General features: G+C 39.0%; 1 protein-coding gene and 3 pseudogenes across 3 annotated transcripts in view; 3 read left to right on the top strand and 1 right to left on the bottom strand.

Moving 5' to 3' along the window:
• The window catches only part of CYRIA (CYFIP related Rac1 interactor A), an 87,790-nt gene extending 77,388 nt beyond the window's left edge, over positions 1–10,402 (bottom strand). For 2 of the 3 annotated variants that reach the window (XM_067544741.1, XM_067544744.1), the window contains exon 1: positions 10,300–10,402. The gene's annotated coding sequence lies outside the window, so the exon portion shown is untranslated. The remainder of the gene's footprint in view (positions 1–10,299) is intronic. The other variant, XM_067544742.1, reaches the window with a different exon arrangement.
• On the top strand, positions 10,172–16,408 carry LOC137150701 (beta/gamma crystallin domain-containing protein 1-like; annotated as a pseudogene).
• Positions 16,409–16,592: 184 nt separating this feature from the next.
• On the top strand, positions 16,593–17,336 carry LOC137150700 (beta/gamma crystallin domain-containing protein 1-like; annotated as a pseudogene).
• A 1,565-nt stretch (positions 17,337–18,901) lies between these two features.
• On the top strand, positions 18,902–19,491 carry LOC137150699 (beta/gamma crystallin domain-containing protein 1-like; annotated as a pseudogene).
• The last annotated feature ends 1,050 nt before the right edge of the window (positions 19,492–20,541 follow it).

The following is a 20,541-nucleotide window of genomic DNA, read 5'->3' as shown; positions in this document are numbered from 1 at the left end:
GACTACATTTGAGAGTCTCAGACCATGCATTCCAATATCCCAATCATGATCTCATCTGTAATCAATAACTGTCCTTGTGGCAATTACAACTGTTTATATGGATATGTAACATTGGGAAAGTATTTAAATATTGTTTACCCTCTTTGGTATCATAGAATCATAGATTATTAAAGTTGGAAGGGACTTGGAGGTCATCTGGTCAAACCGCCTGCTCAAAGCACTACCAACCCCAACTAAATCATCCCAGCCACAGCTTTGTAGGTTTGTTGTATTTTTATAAATTTTGTTCTTTTTTGGAGGAAGGGAAGTCACACTTTCCTCCTTTGCTACCTGCAAATATTTCTCTACCAATTAATTGATTCTTGTCCCACTTCCTTGCAATGCTGGACTGCCTCACCCAGAACTATGTGCAGGAAGAGCTCGGTAGAGGTTGCTCTTGTCTTGCTGGCAGCTTCTGAAGCAGTTAATAGCTCCATTCTCATTGGTGGATGACACATCCCGTCCCCGAGTCCTTGTCTACACTACAGAATTTCATACCCACTATCCAGCATTGATATAGTTTCACTGATGTCAGACTGGATCTGACATTATCAGTACCATGTCAAGAAATCCTACTCTGACAGTGCTGAAAATGCCTAAGCATAGTCTACACAACAGCTTACATCATTGATATTAAAGATGTAGTGTAAATGAATATAGAACAGCTCACATTTCCTCTTCTTTGCAACTGGAGCCTCTACCGGAGGCAGTTATGGTGGCTCTCCCTTGTAGAAGCAGCTAGAAACAGATGCCCAAGCCCTTCAGATCTGAAAACAATGAGCAAGCAACATAGAACCTCCTCTGTGGAAACCACCAGCAGTCTATAAACCACAGTTTGATAATTGCAGAGCTACAAAATTACATGATTTCTTTGAACAGAAAAGATTAAAATTACGTAAGAACAGCTATATGGGTCAGACCAAGGTCCATCTAGCCCAGTATCCTGTCTTCTGACAATTGCCAGTGCCAGATGCTTCAGAGGGAATGAACAGAACAGGTAATCATCAAGTGATCCATTCCCCGTCACCCATTCCCAGTTTCTGTCAAACAAAGGCTAATGACACTTCAGAGCATGGTTTTGCATCCCTGTCCATTCTGGCTAATATCCATTGATGAACCTATCCTCCATTAACTTATCTAGTTCTTTTTTTAACCCTGTTATAGTCTTCGCCTTCACAACATCCTCCAGCAAAGAGTTCCACAGGTTGACTGTGCGTAATGTGAAGAAATATGTGTTTGTTTTAAACCCACTCCCTATTAATTTCATTTGGTGACCTCTAGTTCTTTGTAATTTACTCCTCATAACACCTTCCTTATGTACTATCATATCCCCCCTTAGTCATCTCTTTTCCAAGTTGAAAAGCCCCAGTCTTAATAATCTCTCCTCAATGGAAGCGGTGCCATAACCGTAATAATTTTTGTTGCCTTTTTCTGTACGTTTTCCAATTCTAATATATCTTTCTTTGTGATGGGGCAACCAGATCTGCACACAGGATTCAAAATGTGGGCATACCATGGATTTATAAAGAGGCAATATTATGTTTTCTATCTTATTATCTATCCCCTTCCTAATGATTGCCAACATTCTGGTAGCTTTTCTGACTGCCGCTGCACATTGAGTGGATGTTTTCAGAGAACTATCCACAATGATTCCAAGAACTCTTTCATGAGTGGTAACTGCTAATTTAGATCCCATAATTTTATTTGTATAGTTGGGATGTTTTCCAATGTGCATTACTTTACATTTACCAACATTGAATTTCATCTGCCATTTTGTTGCCCAGTCATCCAGTGTTATGAGATCCCTTTATAACTCTTCACAGTCTGTTTTGGATTTAACCATCTTGAGTAGTTCTGTATCATCTACAAATTTTGCCACCTCACTGTTTACCCCTTTTTCCAGATCACTTATGAATATGTTGAACATTACTTTTCCCAGTACAGACCCATGCGGGACACCACTATTTACCTCTCTTCATTGTGAAAACTGACCATTTATTGCTATCCTTGTTTCCTGTTTTTTAACCAGTTACTGATCCATGACCTCTTACTTTGCTTAAGAGCCTTTGGTGAAGGACTTGGTCAAAGGCTTTCTGAAAACTTAAGTACACTATATCCACCGGATACCCTTGTCCACATGCTTGTTGACCCTCTCAAAGAATTCTAGTAGATTGCTGAGGCATGATTTCCCCTTACAAAAACCATGTTGACTCTTCCCCAACAAATCATATTCATCTATGTGTCTGATAATTCTGTTCTTTACTATAGTTTCAACCAATTTGCCTGGTACTGAAGTTAGACCTGTAATAGCTGGGATCATCTCTGGAGCCTTTTTTTAAAATTGGTATCACATTAGCTATCCTCCAGTCATCTGGTACAGAAGCTGATTTAAATGATAGGTTACGTACAATCGTAGTTCTCAATTTCACAACTGAGTTCCTTCAGAACTCTTCGGTGAATACCATCTGGTCATGGTGACTTATTACTGTTCAATTTATTGATTTGTTCCAAAACCTCCTCTAATGACACCTCAATCTGGGACAGTTCCTCAGATTTGTCATCTAAAAAGAATGGCTCAGGTTTGAAAATCTCCATCACATCCTCAGCTTTGAAACCAATGCAAAGAATTAATTTAGTTTCTCTGCAACTGCCTCCTTCCTTGAGTGCTCCTTTAGCATCTTGATCGTCCAGTGGCCCCACGGATTATTTAAGAAAGCTTCCTGCTTCTGACGTACTTTAAAAAAAATGCTGTTACTTTTTGAATCTTTGACTAGTTGTTCTTCAAATTCTTTTTTGGCCTTTCTTATTATATTTTTACACTTCACTTGCCAAGGTTTATTCTCATTTCTATTTTCCTCGATAGGATTTAACTTTCACTTTTTAAAGGAGGCTTTTCTGCCTCTAACGGCTTCTTTTTCTTTGTTGTTTAGCCACGTGGCACTTTTTTGGACCTCTTACTATGTTTTTTAACATTACATTGAGGGAAAAGGTTATCAGACAGAAGAAGCATTAGACACTAATAGTTTCTGGAATTAATGATAACCCAGAAGAGAAACAACCCTAGCAATCCCAATTTCCAGACTGCATGTAAAGGATCCAACCTAGAAACAAGACATTTAAACAAATAATGTTTGTCTCATTAATAATAATGAAAGAATCCTTCTCTCCCTGTTTCAGAGTCACAGATATCTCAGAAGAAAATGATCTTGAATGGTTATGGATCCATGTTCTAACAGATAAAGCACAATAGAGGGTATTCGTTGGTTTCCACTACAGAACTTAAAAAATGTTACAGCCAACATGGGGGAAATCTTTATTAGCTTAGACCTTGTCCTAACAGATAACAAGGAACTGATCACAGAATTACATTAAAAATTAATGTTAGCTTAGGTCCAAGTGATCATGACTTGATCATATTTATAATATACAAGCAGAACAGGTCCAGATCAGTAATATATATTTGTTGCTTTAACAAGGCCAATTTCACAAAGCTGAAAACAATCCTGAGTCAAACAAATAAGAGGAAAAACTGACTCAAAAATGTGAATAATAATTGGGAATCATTTAAGAACACCTTATCTGATGCCAAAAAAGCTACAATCCAACAATTAAGGAAAGCTATGTTGGTTAAAAAACTGACCTGGCTTAGAAGGGAAGTGAAAACACCTACAATTTTTTTTAAAAATTATATATAACAAATGAAAGAAAGAAAGGGAAGGTTAATAGTAATAAATATAAACCAGAAGTTAGAAATTACAGAAAACTGATTAGTGAAGCCAAGGGTGACAAGGAGAAACCTATGGCCAGCAGAATTAAGGGCAAAGAAAAGGAATGTTTAAAGTATTTTTGGAACAGGAGAAATCTAACTATAGTATGATGCCATAACTACATGCGCATAGTAGAATTATCAATAATAATGCAGAAAAGGCAAAAGTGGTCAGTAAATATTTCTGTTCTGTATTTGGGGAAAAAAACAATGTAGTCTCATCATACAGTGATGATACTACTCTTTTCCATTCCATTAGTACTTCTGGAGGATATTAAACAGAAGCTACTAAAGGCAGATATTTTTAAATCAGCAAGTCCACATAACTCTTTTTAAAATTATTGGATGTAAGTTAGCTAATGAAGTCACTGGAAGATTAATGTTGATTTTTCATCAGCCTTGAAGCACTGGGGAAGTTCCAGAAGACTGAAAGAAAGCTAACAGTGTGTCAATTTTTATAGGAGTAAAATGTGACGACCTGGGTAATTATAGGCCTGTCAGCCTGACATTGATCACAGGCAAGATAATGGAGTACTTTATATGGGACTCAATTAATCAGAATTAAAGAAGAGCAATTAAATGAATGCAAATCACCATAGGTTTATGGATAAAGATCTTGCCAAACTAACGTGATAATTTTTTAATGAGATTACAAATTTGGTTGATAAAGCTAATAGTATTGACATAATATACTCAGACTCGTGAAAGATGTTTGACTTAGGACTGGACGACATTTTGATTCAAAACAGAATTATATACATTTAACATGGCACACATTAAATGGATTAAAAATTGGGTAACTGATAAGTCTCAAAAACAAACTGTAAACAAGGAATGCTTTCAGTGGCATCCTGTACAGGGTCAGTTCTTGGCCCTACACTATTTAATGTTTTTATCAATGGCCTGGAAGAAAACACAAAATCACTGATAAGTTTGAAGATGACACAAAAGTTGGGGGAGTAATAAATGAGGAGGACAGGTCACCGATTCAGAGCAATATAGACCACTAAGTAAACAGGGCACAAGCAAACAATATGCATTTTTATATGACTAAATGTAAAGGTATGAATCCAATAACAAAGAATGTAGGCCACACTTACAGAATAGGGGAGTCTATCCTGGGAAGTAGTGACCCTGAAAAAGATTTAAGGGTCATGGAGGATAATATGCTGAACCTGAGCTCCCAATATGATGCTCTGGCCAAAAGATCTAATGCCATCCTGGGACGCATAAATAGGGGAATCTGGAGTAGGGGTAGAGAGATTATTTTACATATTTGGCACTGGTGCAATCACTGCTAGAATACTGTGTGCAGCTCTGATGCCCACAATTCAAGAAGGATGTTGATAAATTGGAGAGGGTTCAGAGAAGAGCCAAGAGAATGATTCAAGGATTAGAAGACATGCCTTATAGTGATTGAGCACCATGAGTTTACCTATTTAGCTTAACAAAGAGAAGGATAACGAGTAACTTGATTAGAGACTACTTGAGGAAGAAATATATAATAATGGGCTGGTCGGCCTAGCAGAGAAAGATATACTGCAATCCAATGGCTGGTAATTGCAAGCTAGACAAATTCAGACTAGAAATAAGGTGTAAATTTGATAGCAAGTATAATTAACCATTGAAACAATTTACCTAGGTCATGGTTGATTCTCCATCACTGACCATTTTTCAATCAAAATTAGAGTTTTTTTCTAAAAGATATGCTCTAGGAATTATTTGAGGGAAATTCTATGGCCTATGTTACACAGAAGATCAGACTAGATGATCACAATGATCCCTTCTGGCCTTGGAGTCTATGAAACCTATCCTCAGCCATTTCCATTGCAATCAACTAATTCAAAGAAAATCCTCAGAAAATTAGATCCAACAAATCCCAAATAATACATCAAAAGAGCAATTCAAACTTTTTACTGTGCAGAACTAGAAGACTTACGGGAGCTATTCCAACATAGTTGTGGAGGCCATTTACCTGAGACAGGATCATATGAGCTAACCACCATGCTGAGACTGCATCAGCCCTCAAAAACAGATTCCTCTCTTTTAGATGAAATATTAGTAAGACATTCAAGTTACTTTAGTATTATCGAAAGACTAGCCAGTATCACACTACACAAAACCCAAATCAGATTCTCCCCATCTTTGCACTACAGACTAGTAATCAGCAAATACATTTTAAAAAAAAATTAAAAAGTGTATATCAAGCTTCTTTCCCCCCTAAAAGTCTTTGATTCAATGGATTCAGTGTGGTTGTAGCTGTGTGAGTCCCCAGATATGAGACACACAAGGGGGGTGAGGTAATATTTTTCATTGAACCAGCTTCTGTTGGTGAGAGAGACAAGCTTTAGGGCTTACACAGAACTCTTCTTCAGTGTGACAGGTTGAACTTTGGGCTTCTGCAAAATGAAAATGATGGCAGATTAATTAGCATATGTACCAATCTATCAGCAAAAAAAAAAAAAATCTTCATGTTCAAACAGATGCCTTCAAGTGAGATGGTAGCAGAAAGGACCATAGTATTAATCCAGCCATGTTCAGCCTATACATCAATGATAGAATCACACTGCTCAAACTATGCTTTTAACCAGAGCTCTCACTAAGCAGTTTCAAGGGGGAAAAAAAAGTCTGTTGGCATACAAATGATCCTGTCATATTTCAGCCAAGTCTTGACTTAAACTTAATGAAGCACATGGCCCCTACAAGGTAATTTAGAGAGAAAAAACAAAAAACATTCAATGTTTTCCAGGAAAAGCCTCAACTAAAAACACCTCAACCACATATTACACATAAATTTGCTTCAAAATGAGGCATCAGGGACCATGTCCATGTCCTAAAATGCCAATTATGCCTACAATCCCCCTTCAAAATACTGAAACATCATAACTGTATAACCGAGTAGGAAAGTTTATGAACGCAAAATCTAAGGCCCAACTTTTACTCATTGATTGATAGCTCACCACAGAGCACAGGAATCTGATAATCACACTCCACAACCAATATACAATCATTCTCCTATCACATCAAGACGCCTCCAGATCAAAGTAGGAATACATTCACACAGAACTGAATCAATATTTATGACAATAATAAAGTGCTACAACAAACAAGATTGCTGATAGACCATTCTACCCAGAACTATCGCGCTAGCAGAATCATACTGTAGACAATTACACAAAACAAAAAGAATCTCTCAAACATCTAGGGCTCCATCCTGCAAAGATTTATAGTGTACTTCACTTCAGGCTAGTGTGACCAGGTAGCAAGTGTGAAAAATCAGGACAAGGAGTGAGGGTAATAGGCGCCTATACAAGTCAAAGTCCCAAATATTTGGTCACCCTACTTCAAGCACAATGACTAATAAAAATACGCCCAGCTTTGGCCATTTCTAAAGTTCAAAATTAAATAAATCTTTACAAACATTTAAAGCCACTGGAATTCAGTATCAGTGGCCACATAATAATATTCAGATATCCAAATCCATATAAGTTATGTGAGAGTACAACACTATAGAGAACGAGATGCTTTGGCCTGACAAAAGCAGAGCATAAAAAGCAGTATTGTGAAGACATGCTAAGCTTTAGCTCACTGACAGTGAAGAATCTCCCCAGCACTATGACAATCACAGCTACTCTGATGAACATCAGTGTCAATGTTTGCCAATGGTTCCTATGCAATGGTATCCAACATTACTACAGTTTTCCCCTATGCATTACTCCCACCCCTTTTTGGGGGGTGTGGGCTGGCAAGTACTGACTTTATAATGGCTTCTAATGTATGGAGTGGTGGTGTTTTTTTTTTTAAATTGAGAGTGGAAGGAAACAGGAATTCAAAAGTTACTACACATAGGATACAAAAGGATAGTGCAAGAGGAAATTACAAAGGGAGTGCACTAAAATATTAAGTACTCAGAACACAAAGAAATTAATAAGCAGTCTGAAACTCTTAGATGCAATTAGCTGCACTGAAATACCATCTTATAAACCAGATGAGCTGCAGTAGTTATGCAATATGTAGTGTTTGGAAGAACTTTAGCCTTAAACCCACAAAAGTGGAAACTAACAGTTAAGTCAAACTCTTAATGTTACTCTCCTGTAATCTGTAATTTTCTTTTATAACCACAAACAAATTACAGTATATTCAGAGGAGGGTTAAGAAATTCCTGGTCTACAGGGCTTCACAGTTCTATTTATTTAAACTGAACATATGGGGAGTTAGGAAAGAAACTTTGCTGTCACACAGAAATCATGCTTATGAGGAAAATGACAAATTGCTGGTGTACAAAAATTCTCTATATTTTACCAAAAAGGAAAATTTAGTAACATCATGCCTTATAGAACAGGCAAGGAATTAGCTTTTCTTTCCTCTTCACCTGGCATGAGATTTTTGGTTTTTTTTTATATTAAAGTGTTGAGGGGGTAAAATTCTTTGCTCAAAAGGCAATCTTATGTCACAAATGGTTCTTCCTGCTAGGAGCACACAGCAAAAATGACTTTTAGATTATTATATATTTCTAACTAAACAGATGAGGAGGAGGGAAGGAAAAAATAAAAAAACAGAAAGGAAAACATGAAAATAGAAAATGCCCTTAAAAGTTAGTAGAGACTGAAAAAGAGTAAGGCCGCTGGAAAAAAGTGCAAAGTGAAAATCTTTCTAGTGCTTTATGAAACATATACACACAATGCCAGTACATAAAAGAGGAATGCTGAGAGCTTAGCATAATGAAAGCCAGACCAATAAAATAAAAGGAAGACTGCCTTGGAGCTAAATTAGAAAATAATGAGTAAAATCAAGTGAAGTATCAGTTCAATATCAGATGCATCACAAAATGGAGAGGTGTTTAGTAATTCAACTAGGAGGGTGGAGTCAGTATTAACAAAGTCAACCCATCCTCATATCTAATTTCAATATTCTGATGTTTAGACTAGGAAGTGCCTTCTCGGGGCACTTTACACTCAGATGTCACCAGCAGCTAAAAGGAAAGATTTTTCAATATAACCCGAGACATGAATTAAAACCCATATAGTTATACCAGCTGTACACTCCATTCTGGTACAAGAGTGCATTTTTTGGTTTAAACAACCAGAGTCCTGTAGCACCTTAAAGACTAACAAATTTCTGCAGGCATAATCAGACTAAGTCTGAATAGGGACTTGGAATGGTTCTCTCATTACATTCACTGTTCACCCATTCTCACCTTCTGATCAATGGTTGTGAATAGGCCTCATCTACTCTAACGGAATGGACTTTGCTAACACCTACCTCCCTCCCCATTGTTGTTCCTTACCCTTGGATATACACACCTCCTATCTGTGATTTCCACTTCATGCATCTGATGAAGTGGGTTGCAGCCCAAGGAAGCTTATGCCCACAGAAATTTGTTAGTCTTTAAGGTGCTACAGGACTCTCGTTGTTTTTGCCATATACAGACTAACAGAGGCTACCCCCTGGAACTTTTTTGGTTTAGTTTGTTACTTGGAAAGAAGCTAAACCAAAGAAAGACATCCTTATACAATACCAGAATAGGAGTGTCCTCACAGAGCGTATACAGATATAACTACACCAGTGTGACTGGCAAAACTTTCCCGTGTTGATGAGGCCTGAGCACTCTCAATGATTCACTGGGGGAAAACACAAACAAGGTAACATTTGCTTTTAAAAGAAAAGAGGGTGAATTGAGTCTCAGCTTGGTGCTGCCTGCCCCTGATTATAGGCAAATGGTGAATTCAAAGCCTTTATAAAACACATTTTGCAGTGCGCTGGATGCATAAACAATAACTATAATAAAGGGGGGGAAAATGACACAAACAAGGAGCCCAATGAACATGAAAGATCCTCTCCTTCAACCACCTAGATCCGTGTGCCTTCGCTCTCTCGCTTTCACACATACACACACTCTCCTGCTGCTTGTCTCATCCACCTGCTACCGTTTGAAATAAAGGTGTCGGCTCTAGGGGCAGGGACCGGCCACCTATTTGCTTAGGCGTCGGTGCGGCGCTGGCGGGGCCGCTCACGGGCCCCTCTAGGTGCTCCAGGAGAGCAGACTGGGCTGGGCCCTGCGACCCCCGCCTAAGCGGAGAAGGGGAGCAGACCCCGCCCCGCCCTGCATGTAACGGGGGAGGGGCAGATACAGGTTAAGCCCGCACTCCCCACCCCAATCCCAGCTCAGTGGCGGGGGAGGAGGGGGAAGAATCAACAGCCCTGGACGCTGGTTGCCATCCGCCTCCACAGCGAATGGGGGGTGGGGGCTGGGCTGTGGAGGCAGCGGGACCCCCCCGGCGGGGGAGGCTAGGCAGTGGACACTGAGGCGCGGGCAGCTCGCGGGCAAAGCGCGCCCTGCGCGGCCGTACCCTGGTCTGCGCCCACATGTCCCCGCGCCGACCCGCACGGTTTCCCGGGGCAACGCAAGCGGCCGCGCGGGGCCGGGGCCGGGGCCACCCCGCCCCTCGCAGGACGGAGGGACCCCGGCCGAACCCAGCCCCCTGGCTTCTTACCTGCGGCGCGCTGGGCTGTGCCTCTACCAGGTACCCGCACCACCGCCTCCCCCGATCCCCGCCCGCGCGCCTCGACAGGACAGTCACAGCAGCCCCAGTCCCCGCCCAGCCACACAGTGCCCCGCCCTCTCCCCCAGGTGACCTATCACAGGCGCCCAGCCCGCTATGGGCGGGCACATCGCACCCAGCCCCGCCTCCTCCCTCGTGACAGACAGGGCAGCGGGTTCACCCTCTACCCACTCGCCGAGCTAACGGGCGTCGGGACCGGCCAACCCCAGTGCAAGGGGGCGGAACAGACACCGCCACACGTCCCCCCCCCCCGCGCCCCAGTGCATGGGGGGGGCGGAAGGAGGCCCTGGGATCCCCCCAACCTCCGTGTGAGGGAGAGGCCCTGGGAATCCCCCAACACCAGTGTAAAGGGGGGACAGGCACTGGGACCCACCAATCCTCTGTAAGGTGGGGAAAGGCTCTGGGATCCCTCAGTCCCAATGGAAGTGGGGGAGCAAACCAGGCACTGACCCAACCTGCTCAGCCAATAGCCCCTCAGCTTGTCTGTAGTGGGGGCTCCCCACATCATGGCTGGGGACATTTCATGGCATAGCTTGGCAGCTCTCTTCTCACATGTTCTCATTTTGGCAGCGTGAAGCAGTTCTTCTCTGCCTCATTGCCATCATTGCAGCCCACACATCATGGCTGGCCTAATCGTAGGCGCATACTCCCTGTTTTTCAGTTTACTTTGCATTTTCTTATGGCAGAGGATTCCCATCAACCTCCTTAATTTGCATCAAAGGCTCTTCATGTGATTCCTAACGTCCACAGGCACATTTCCATCATCGCTCAACGCTGAACCCAAGATACTTAAATTGTTGCACAGACTTTACAAACTTCAGGGTTATGTTCTAACCTAATACAGTCTGTGATGAAGACAAGACTTATGGATGGAACTGGAGTAGTTCTAATGGATAAGAGAGGACAAGATTTGGGATGCCTATCTTCTGGGGCTGTATGCGGTTGTGGGGCAGGAGGGTAGGATCTGCTGCTAACTGGATTCTCTGGAGGCTAGCCTGTTAGCCACATAAAGGCAGTATGGTAAATCTGCAGAAGCTACTGTAGCTCTACTTGCTTCTGCCACTTCATGGCCATAGGTGAATTTTTCTTTTAAAATCCAGATTTCTCCAGTATCTAACTAGAATACATGAGATGAATGGAGGAGATTGGATTAGTTACTAAGAGGATATGTATGATTTAGATGGTCCACATCACAATAGTGTCTAAGCCCCTTATAATCTTTAATGTGTTTGTCCTCACAACAACCTTGTGAGGTACGAAAAAGCCGTTACCCACATTTTACTGACAGGGAAGCCAAGGTCACACAAAAAGCAAGAAAATTGAACCTTGTGTGACCCTGGCTGGATTAGGGGGACCATTTATGATATTATTTAACATCAATATGTCAAAATTACAATAATTCATATGAAATAAGCCATGTCAGGTACCATTAGAAAGGTTATTATTTGCTAAGTATGATGATATTGTTTATGTGTATGTATCATATTTGCATTGGAAGTTATGGATATATTTGATGTATCAGTATTTCAACTTGTGCTGTGTTTCTGCGCAACAGCCCAGACAGGATGGCTGCAACACTAGCTGCTTGATGGCCCATTAAGGGAACTTAAAGGTACAATAAGCCCAGGGAAAGAACCCAGGGGCTACACCTGATGAGTCACCAGGATCAATTCATGTGACCCTGGACTCCATCTTATTTCTGTGACTCCACAAGCAACATGGCAAAGGCCAAAGGACATAAAAGGCAGCTGCACCACATTTTGTTTTCAGTCTTCCTCAGTTATCAGTCTTCACCTACCTCTGGATCAACTCATCTGCAACTGAAGCTATGAAACAAGGGACTGAGACCCATCCAGGTACTAGATGTACACTAGAGGGGCTATACAAGTCTGCAAACTCTACAAATCTACTGAAAACTTGATATATATGGACTTTCAAAACATTTGTATGTATCTGATTGCTTTAATCATTTAACATTTCTCTTATAATTTTTCTTTCCTTTTATAATAAGCCTTTAGTTTTAGTTGCTAAAAAATTGGCTGGTAGTGTGGTATTTTTGGTAAGATCCAAATTTATTAAGCTGATAATGTGGCTGATCCTTTGGGGTCTGGAGAACCTTTTTGGTAAAGAGCATAAAATTTTAAATAACTTCTCTTTTACTGGATCTAGTGGCTGTTTGGGAGCCAGAGACTGAAATGCAGTAAAAGGGGCTGTGTATATTTTGTTTTAGCTTCTTGATAACCAGTGTGGGGAATGAGAAGCACTGTTTGTGGCTGGTTGGGAAGTCTGATTTCAGTGTCACCCACTAGTGCTGGGAGAATCTGCTCTCCTTTTGCAGACTGCTCTGACCTTGGCATTTTCAGGTGGCTACCCTAGGCACGGACAGGTCACACCCTGGTGTCTCGAGTCCTAGACCAGTGCCATAACCACTGGACCATTCTTCTTCTGTATTAAGTTTAAGACCTTGACATTATTAGCACAACACTCTAACCACCTGAGCTAGCCAACCAACAGACACAAAATATCAGTTTTAGAAAAGAATAAGAACTTTGAATCTGACCAGTTGTCTCTGGCAGGCCTTTTGTGTCTCACCTAATACTGGACATTTTAAATCTGATACAGTGATGGAAAGTATGTTTTCCATTTAAGTCTTCATGCTTCAGAAGTGGTTCCAGAGTTAGTGAAACCAATTTGCATTTACAATGTAATATTTTAGAGCCATTATAAGAATAAAGAAAATATTTTAAAATTGAATGCACTTTTATTGAGAAGGCTGAATAAAATATACATGCTCAATAATATTGGGTCTGTTATTATGGAAGACAAATATATATTGCTTTACATCTGAAATTGAATTAAATTAGAGAGAATAGTAAAGAAGAAAACTGAAGAAAAACAAGTAAATATTGTTAGTATACAGAGTTCTGATTATAGGCCTGTTAATGGGGAAGGAGAAATATGTTTCCCTTTTGTCATTTTAATGAATTTCCAGTGTGATAATTGACAATTATTTACCAATATATTGTACATGCAAATGTGTTTTCATACAAGCACACATTTATGTAATGTCTAATGTGCCAGATTCTCAGATCATGTAATTTGCTGTAATTCCATTAATTTACACCAGTTAAATATCTGGCTCTTGGGTTAGGTCCTCAGCTTATTTTAAAGCTGGATAGTTCCTTGTAGGAAATGGAGTTATATTGATTTACATCAGTTGAGGATCTAGTCCACAGGCTTGATTATTGATATTTTACCAATTTTTCCTTTTTATTCACATTTCATCAAGTGGGCTCAACTCTGCTCACATTGAAACTACCAGGTTTGGAACCTTACTGATTCAATAGCTGCTAAAATAACTCATTCCACTGGCCTTCAGAGCATAGTACAAAGCTTATTATTTTAGGTAGGTCTTGGCTATTACCCCTGGCTTAATGTTCTCCCATGACTTAGGAACACCTAAACAATTTGAACTTGCACTTAAAACTTTATGGAAATCATAGGCACCTGTGATGTGGTGCCATTTCCCTCTACTCCCCAAACAAAGCAGAGTAGGTTACATTAGGTCAATTAATATTTTTATTAATTTTTTATAACACCTGGAGGACAGCCAGGGCTCAATAAAGCCTAATGGAAGATGAAGTTCAGCTGGGAAGGAGCAGGTTGGGCCTATATAAAGGGATGAAGCTGCATACAGAAGGGGACTGGATCACAGGGACAGAATTAAGGTTTTTTTGGTTGGGTATTTGCTTATGAGTTTGATGGATGACACATTAAAGCCAGGGCTTTCTATAAATTGTGGATTGGGTGGTGTGTATTGTTTGACATAAATGTGGACTTCCTCATTTTTCATGTCTGGTTGGGTGGTTGTACTTGAGCAACCTTTACTGTTACAAAATATTTTGTTTGGGTGTTCAAATCAATTAAGTTTAAAGATGAGGAGGTTTGCACCTTTGCACATAAAGGGTCATGCCCATACCATAATGATTTGGGCCCCAATCCTGACTTTGTTAATTCCAAAGTTCAGTCTCCACAGTCCTTCAAATAAAAGAACAAAAAGAAACAAGTTTTGGAAAAGTTTGGGAATTTGCTTAGTTCAGGGAGGAGAAAAAACGCCAAATTCACTAGGATCCTCTTCAAGTCCAAATATTAAAAATGGGAGGTCAGTTTTCCCACCTAAGGATTCAGCCTCATTGAAATAAATAGATAATGAAAACCTAAAGGAAAAAATGTAAAACTCCCCAAGGATAGGAGGCAAGAAGTTGGAATGCTGTTACAGAAACACAAGAATATAATTTCAGTAAGGAAATAACACTTTTGAATATTTCAGAATGGAGCAGCCAGAGAGTCTCTTCTGATAGCAAGTGGTCACCTGATTGGCATGGCAGCACTGAAACACATTAGGTCACCTTCAGAGAACGTATTTTTTCAAGACACTGAAACTGGGAAAAGAGCCTGTTCTAGATACTTCTAATTCCACAACTCTAGATTTCATTTGACATTTGAATAATTTATCTAGTGAAGACCTAGAAAAAATATATTAAACCATAATTGAGTGTGCAAGAGTCTGCACATCCCAAGTATGCAAAAATAAATAAATTTGAAATCCAAATCAACTGAATGCATACATGCTGCTAGAGTTCTAAGATTACCTGTCTTAGTAAAACAGAAAAAATACTTTTTAATGAATTTGACTTTTCTATCAGGAGAAGTTTGTGATGACACAGGCACAGTGGATAAAAAACTTATTAATAAGAGATCTGGAAAGAAAATCTCAGTCATTTAGTGACACTCTAAGTGGAGAAAGAAATCAGAGTGAGAATACTGCCCAAAAAAAAAAAAAAAATTCCTGTTTTGGATGATGACATTTCTTCTGATGTGGTTTCAGAAAAGATAACTAACTCAGAAAGAAAAATTAAATCTCAACGGACTCCTGAATGGAATTCTTCTATTTTGAGTAATCAGGACTTAACAGTTGGACCAAATCACAAGGGGCCACCTAAAACTGAATCTGACAAAAATGAACAATAAACAAACTCCCAACTTCATTCCCATTCAGAAAAAGATCATTTAAAAAGAGTTCGTCTGATGCAGTCCCTATTTCTCCTACTAGTGTGAAGTGTCAGGTAAAAGATTCTTTATCAAAAAGACAGTTTATCCAACCTGTGATAGCAACAAAAGGTAACCCAACAATAAAAAAATACTTCAGTGGAAAAAGGAGGTGTATCTGCACCTTCTGGTGAAACCAAGTTTCCTCTATTGATAATACAGAGAACATCATCATCACTTTCAGAAAGTAAAACTGAATCCACGACAGCAAAACATGTAAACATAGCTCTGATGGAAGAGCTGTCTTGTGTACTGAAGGGACTAAAATGGAGAAATAGGCAAATCAACTGAAAAACAAACAGATTCTGGTTTAGACAGCTCAGAGCTGAGAAATTTATGTTTAGACATTTCCAGATCGACAGTTACAACAAAAATTAGCATTCCAGCCAAACCCCAGACAGTAGAATTGAATTATAAAACTCCTAAAAGTCTTGATGACCTAGAAAGTGAGCAAGATTCTCATGAAAAACAGTTAATAAAATTAACAAAAGCATTGCCAACAAAATTTCCTTTTTTGAAAATAAGCGTACTAACCAGAGCCAGCAACCCAAAGATGTCTCTGTTTTGAAAAATAGCACTGTATCAAATATGTTTGTTGGCAGAGCAAAGCTGAAACAACCACAGGAAAATGAACAACCTGATAAAATAATGAATGAGCAAAACAATAGGCAAAAGTTACCTGAAAAATGTCACATGGGTGAAAGAAGGCTCAGCAGAAATAAAGATCAAATCTAAAGAAGGCTCTCAAGCAGGGACTTCAGTTAATAAGGAGTTTCAAAAGGCAGTAGAACTTAAGAAAGAAAAGGTTGTGGGATCTTTGTTTAGCCACACCAGCAATGCAGATGCTAGCGCTTGCTCTTTAAGACACCCACCACTATTAATGAGAGTTTATCACCTAAAACAACATCTTTACAACCCTCTAACAAAATGAAATCTTCCAAGATAATGCTAACAGAACAATTAATACAAGCTCAAAATCCCACCAAAGTGAAGAATAAATACTGTTGTCAACATAGAGATGGTATCACCTTGTAAAGTTGATAAATATTCCCTAAAATCTGATATAGTTTCCAAAGAATCAGAATTAAAGCACAATATGATTTTTCAAATACAAAATGAAGGCAAAAAGGCAAAAAACAGGAGAGTCAATGCCTATAAACATGCAGTGTAACAAAAGCAATTTAGAAAACATACAGACGTTAGAGCAAAATATTGTTAATGTCCAGAAAAGCCCCAGTAACACGTGCAATGTTTCTGCTAGTAATGATGAGAACATTTTTGATTCCGCATCTGACATGAAAAAGGTTACTGGAACTATCAAAAATCTAGACAATTCAATTTGTATAGCCTAGAAGAAGAAAAGGCCAAAGCTTCCAAAGTCCCCGGCACCCCACTTTGCAATGCCTCCAACTCATGAAAACAATTTAAAGAACGTATTTAATCCCAGTGTATTTAGTTTGGTTTGGGAATAAAGAGAGAAAAAACACAAAATCTAGCACCAGCCCTGTAACTTAAAATACAAAGCCTAGAAGCTGAAGCCAGAGTTAGATCCAAGCATGTATCTATAGAACAAAGTATTCTTTTCAAATGACTGAATAACCTGCACTGAAAATTCCTTGTTCTCTTTTCCATTTATTTCCTGATAGTACAGACGGTGAAATTAAGAGGTCCCATCTAGAAAATAGCACTGTCTTCTGAAGCTTGCTAATATTTATAACTAAAGAAAAGGTATTTATTCCCTCTGTGACCTCAGTAACACCATCACAACAACTTTTACAACTGACTCCTCAGGGATGCCTGCTTTAGGATTTGATGCAGCCAGACCATACAACATACCTCAAAAGTCTGAGTCCCTTTAAGATTTAAAAGTTCCAAGTTACATGGGAAAATATTTTCATACAGATAATGTGAAAAAGAACTAAGTTTACAAGTGCCATACTAAGGAAACACTGACAAAAATTTCTCAAGCTCATTAAAGTCTAGTGGATAGGAACCAAATGTCCCTGCTGGTTTATTAGATGGGGAGGCATTTTCAGGAAAAAGCCAAAATAAAATCATACCCAGACCTGACCAGATGGTGATATATAGTGAATCAAACTCTCATAAAAATGATATAAAAGTCTTTAATGATGTTTTGGATTGCATCGCTTGGGTGCTGTCATCAGTGACTTTAGTTAAAGCTGAATTCTGTATAAGAAACCAAATTTTGAAGGACCTCTATTCCTCTGGAGGAAGGAGAATGGGAATTCACTAATGTTTTACAGTGAAAATACTTCAGAAGGAAAAGGATTAATGTACATTTGCTAAGCCTGCAGTGATTGGTTCAATTAAACATTAATTGGTTCAATTAAGGATTACAGGGTCTGCCAGACTGACCTGTATACAGAACCAGAATGGGTAGAAATTGTAACTTCATTTTTGATGACACTGAGGAAACATGTACATTTGGCACAACACAGCAGACTTGTTCTCTAAGAGTACATTGGGGCATTTTGCTAATTTATGAAGAACCTGGTTTTCAGGGAGTCCCTTTAATGTTGGAGGCTAGTGAATATCCTAGTTTTGGGAGAAGGAGGAAGCATATATTACATCTATGAGACAGACCCTTGAAAATGGGTGGCTGCAAAGTTGAATCCATTGAAGAGCCAAAGGTAATCATTTATGAGAACCCTCTCTTGAAAGGGAAATATATGAAAGTGGAACCAGAAATACTCACTCTTACTGAAGAAGAAAAGCAAAGAGAAGTATCATGAAAAAAGAAGACACTACCATTTACATCAGTGGAGTACATAAAAATGTTGGGAGGATTTTGGGTTCTTACAAGAAATCAAGGTTTGCAGATCATCAGTATTTGCTGGAAGAAGCATGTACCAGGAATGGAAAGATTGGCATGGTTACACTGAAGAGCTCCAGTCACTATAACCTATTCTAGGAGATTTCACATATTCCCCATATGATGATGTTCAGTGAAAAATACTTTGGAACTAAAAGTTCCAATATTAATGTTTTAAGAATGTATCCAATTTGAGAGATCCTTGGAATGGCTGAGGTAACAATCCATAAATGTGTTAAGTGGAGTGTGAATCCATGAATGCACTTTACAGGAGAGCAGTATATACGTGTTAAAGGACTACATGTCAGCCCTGAGGAGTGGGGGGCCACAAATTGTAAGATCTCTTCAGTTAATTCCATAGTTGTGGGTACCATCAATAGCCAAAAGAAAAAATTCAAAGTCCAGTTATTTTCACAACCAGAATTCAAAGATTACAGCCAAATATTTGAGAAAAACACCAATTATATTGGTGATTCATTTGCTACAAGGTCTTCAAAAATTTTGGGTGGCAGCTGGATTGCATATAATAAAGAAGATTTCCCTGGTAGTCAGTATGTGTAAGAAGAAGGAACCTATCCTAATTTGTCTGCAATGGGATGCCTTCTCCAAACAAGCCTTAAATCTCTATATGTTATAAACGTTGAGCTTTCTGAGCCAATCATAGCCGCCTTTGAAAAGGAAGGCTTCAAGAGGAAGAAAATTGAATTTACTACAGAAGTCTTAAATATCCATTCCTAGGATACAACCCTAAAATAGCTTCATTTCAAGGTCTTGGTGGTATGTGGGCAATCTATGAATACAGTAATTACAGAAGGCATCAGATGATGTTGTCACCAAATGAAATTCCAGACGATTGAAAGTCAAGTGGCTATCACCAAACAGGTTCTCCACGTCCTTTATTGCAAAAATGTGTATACTTCTGAATTTGAAACAAGAAAACTGGAAAGTTCATGTTAACTGATGGAAATACAGATTATTTGAATCTTCTCAGAACACAGCTATGTTTATCAAGATGGACTCTTCAAATTCAGGATAGCTGAGGATTGCTGCTTGACAGCTATAGAAAAATGTATAATTCCTGGCTATAAACTAGCCTTTCACTTGAGCAGAGTCAAGAGAATCAATATTAGCATTTTAATCTTGATGCCAGAATCCACGGCAAAGGGAGTTTAAGAATTTAATTGAAAATATAATATGAAGAAAAGCAATACTACCATCATAATGGAAGCAAGCGGTGGTTATACCAATAGGATAAACTGGCAAATTATGTACAAGACCTGATGCATATAGACCTATTTTCCTCAAATGATGTGTGGGCAAAATTATGGAAAGTGAGAAATTAGTAACATATTTGGAAACTTTGCACAAAGTGGTTTCAGGAATGGAACAAGCACAGTTGATGATATTGTTAGATTAGAAACAAATACAAAAAACCATGAGGAACAGAGATTTTATGATAACTGTCTTTTTGGACATTGTCAGATCTAGACTGTCAGTTCTAGAGATGACAACACAGATAGATGGGAACGGATTTTTGTATCCCTGAATTTGGAATGAAGAGATCTGTGAGATTATCCAATCTTGTGGCCATTATGACAGCCAAACTGGGTATACTGGCAATTAGAAAGAGAGCCTCAGAAAGCAGGGAATGACATAATCAATGAAATATTGTTCTAAACTATGGAGATAGATAGTAAAATTAGGTATACATGTAGTAATAGTGTGGATTCTGGGGCATATCCGGATACTGGCTAATTACAAGGGAAATGAAGCAGCAAAAGTGACTTAAAAATAAGGAGGTTGATATAAAGATCTCTGAGTAAACAGGATTTCAAAAGTTTGGTTAAGAGGGAAATTAAGAAGCAATGACAATAACTATGGACCAAAGAGAGAAAAGGTTGAAAGTTTTCTGAAATATGTCCTAAATTTGAGGATAATGGTATATTTAATAGCTATGATAGAATAAGTGAAGTAACTGTATTTAGTTACTAAACTGAATTTAGCGAAGTAACTGTGATCTGAATGGCAATTTATATTTACTAAACAAGTACAAAGACTGGTTGTGCGATGCATGCAAAGTCCAAGAAACAGTTGAGCATCTGCTGTATCAATGCAGGGGGAATTACACAGAAAGATAGATTCTTTGTGAAGAACTAAATGCCTCAAGGTGAAAGAATATAGTCTGAAAGCTTTGAAAGTACTGGGTGTGAACCAGTAAAAACCACTGAAAG

This window comes from Emydura macquarii, unplaced genomic scaffold (assembly GCF_026122565.2).
Source record: "Emydura macquarii macquarii isolate MOO-44397 ecotype Brisbane River unplaced genomic scaffold, CSIRO-AGI_Emac_v2 contig_1027, whole genome shotgun sequence".
NCBI classification, from domain to species: domain Eukaryota; kingdom Metazoa; phylum Chordata; order Testudines; family Chelidae; genus Emydura; species Emydura macquarii.
Note: the sequence above shows the minus strand (reverse complement) of the source record. Positions and strands in the feature narration are given on the sequence as shown.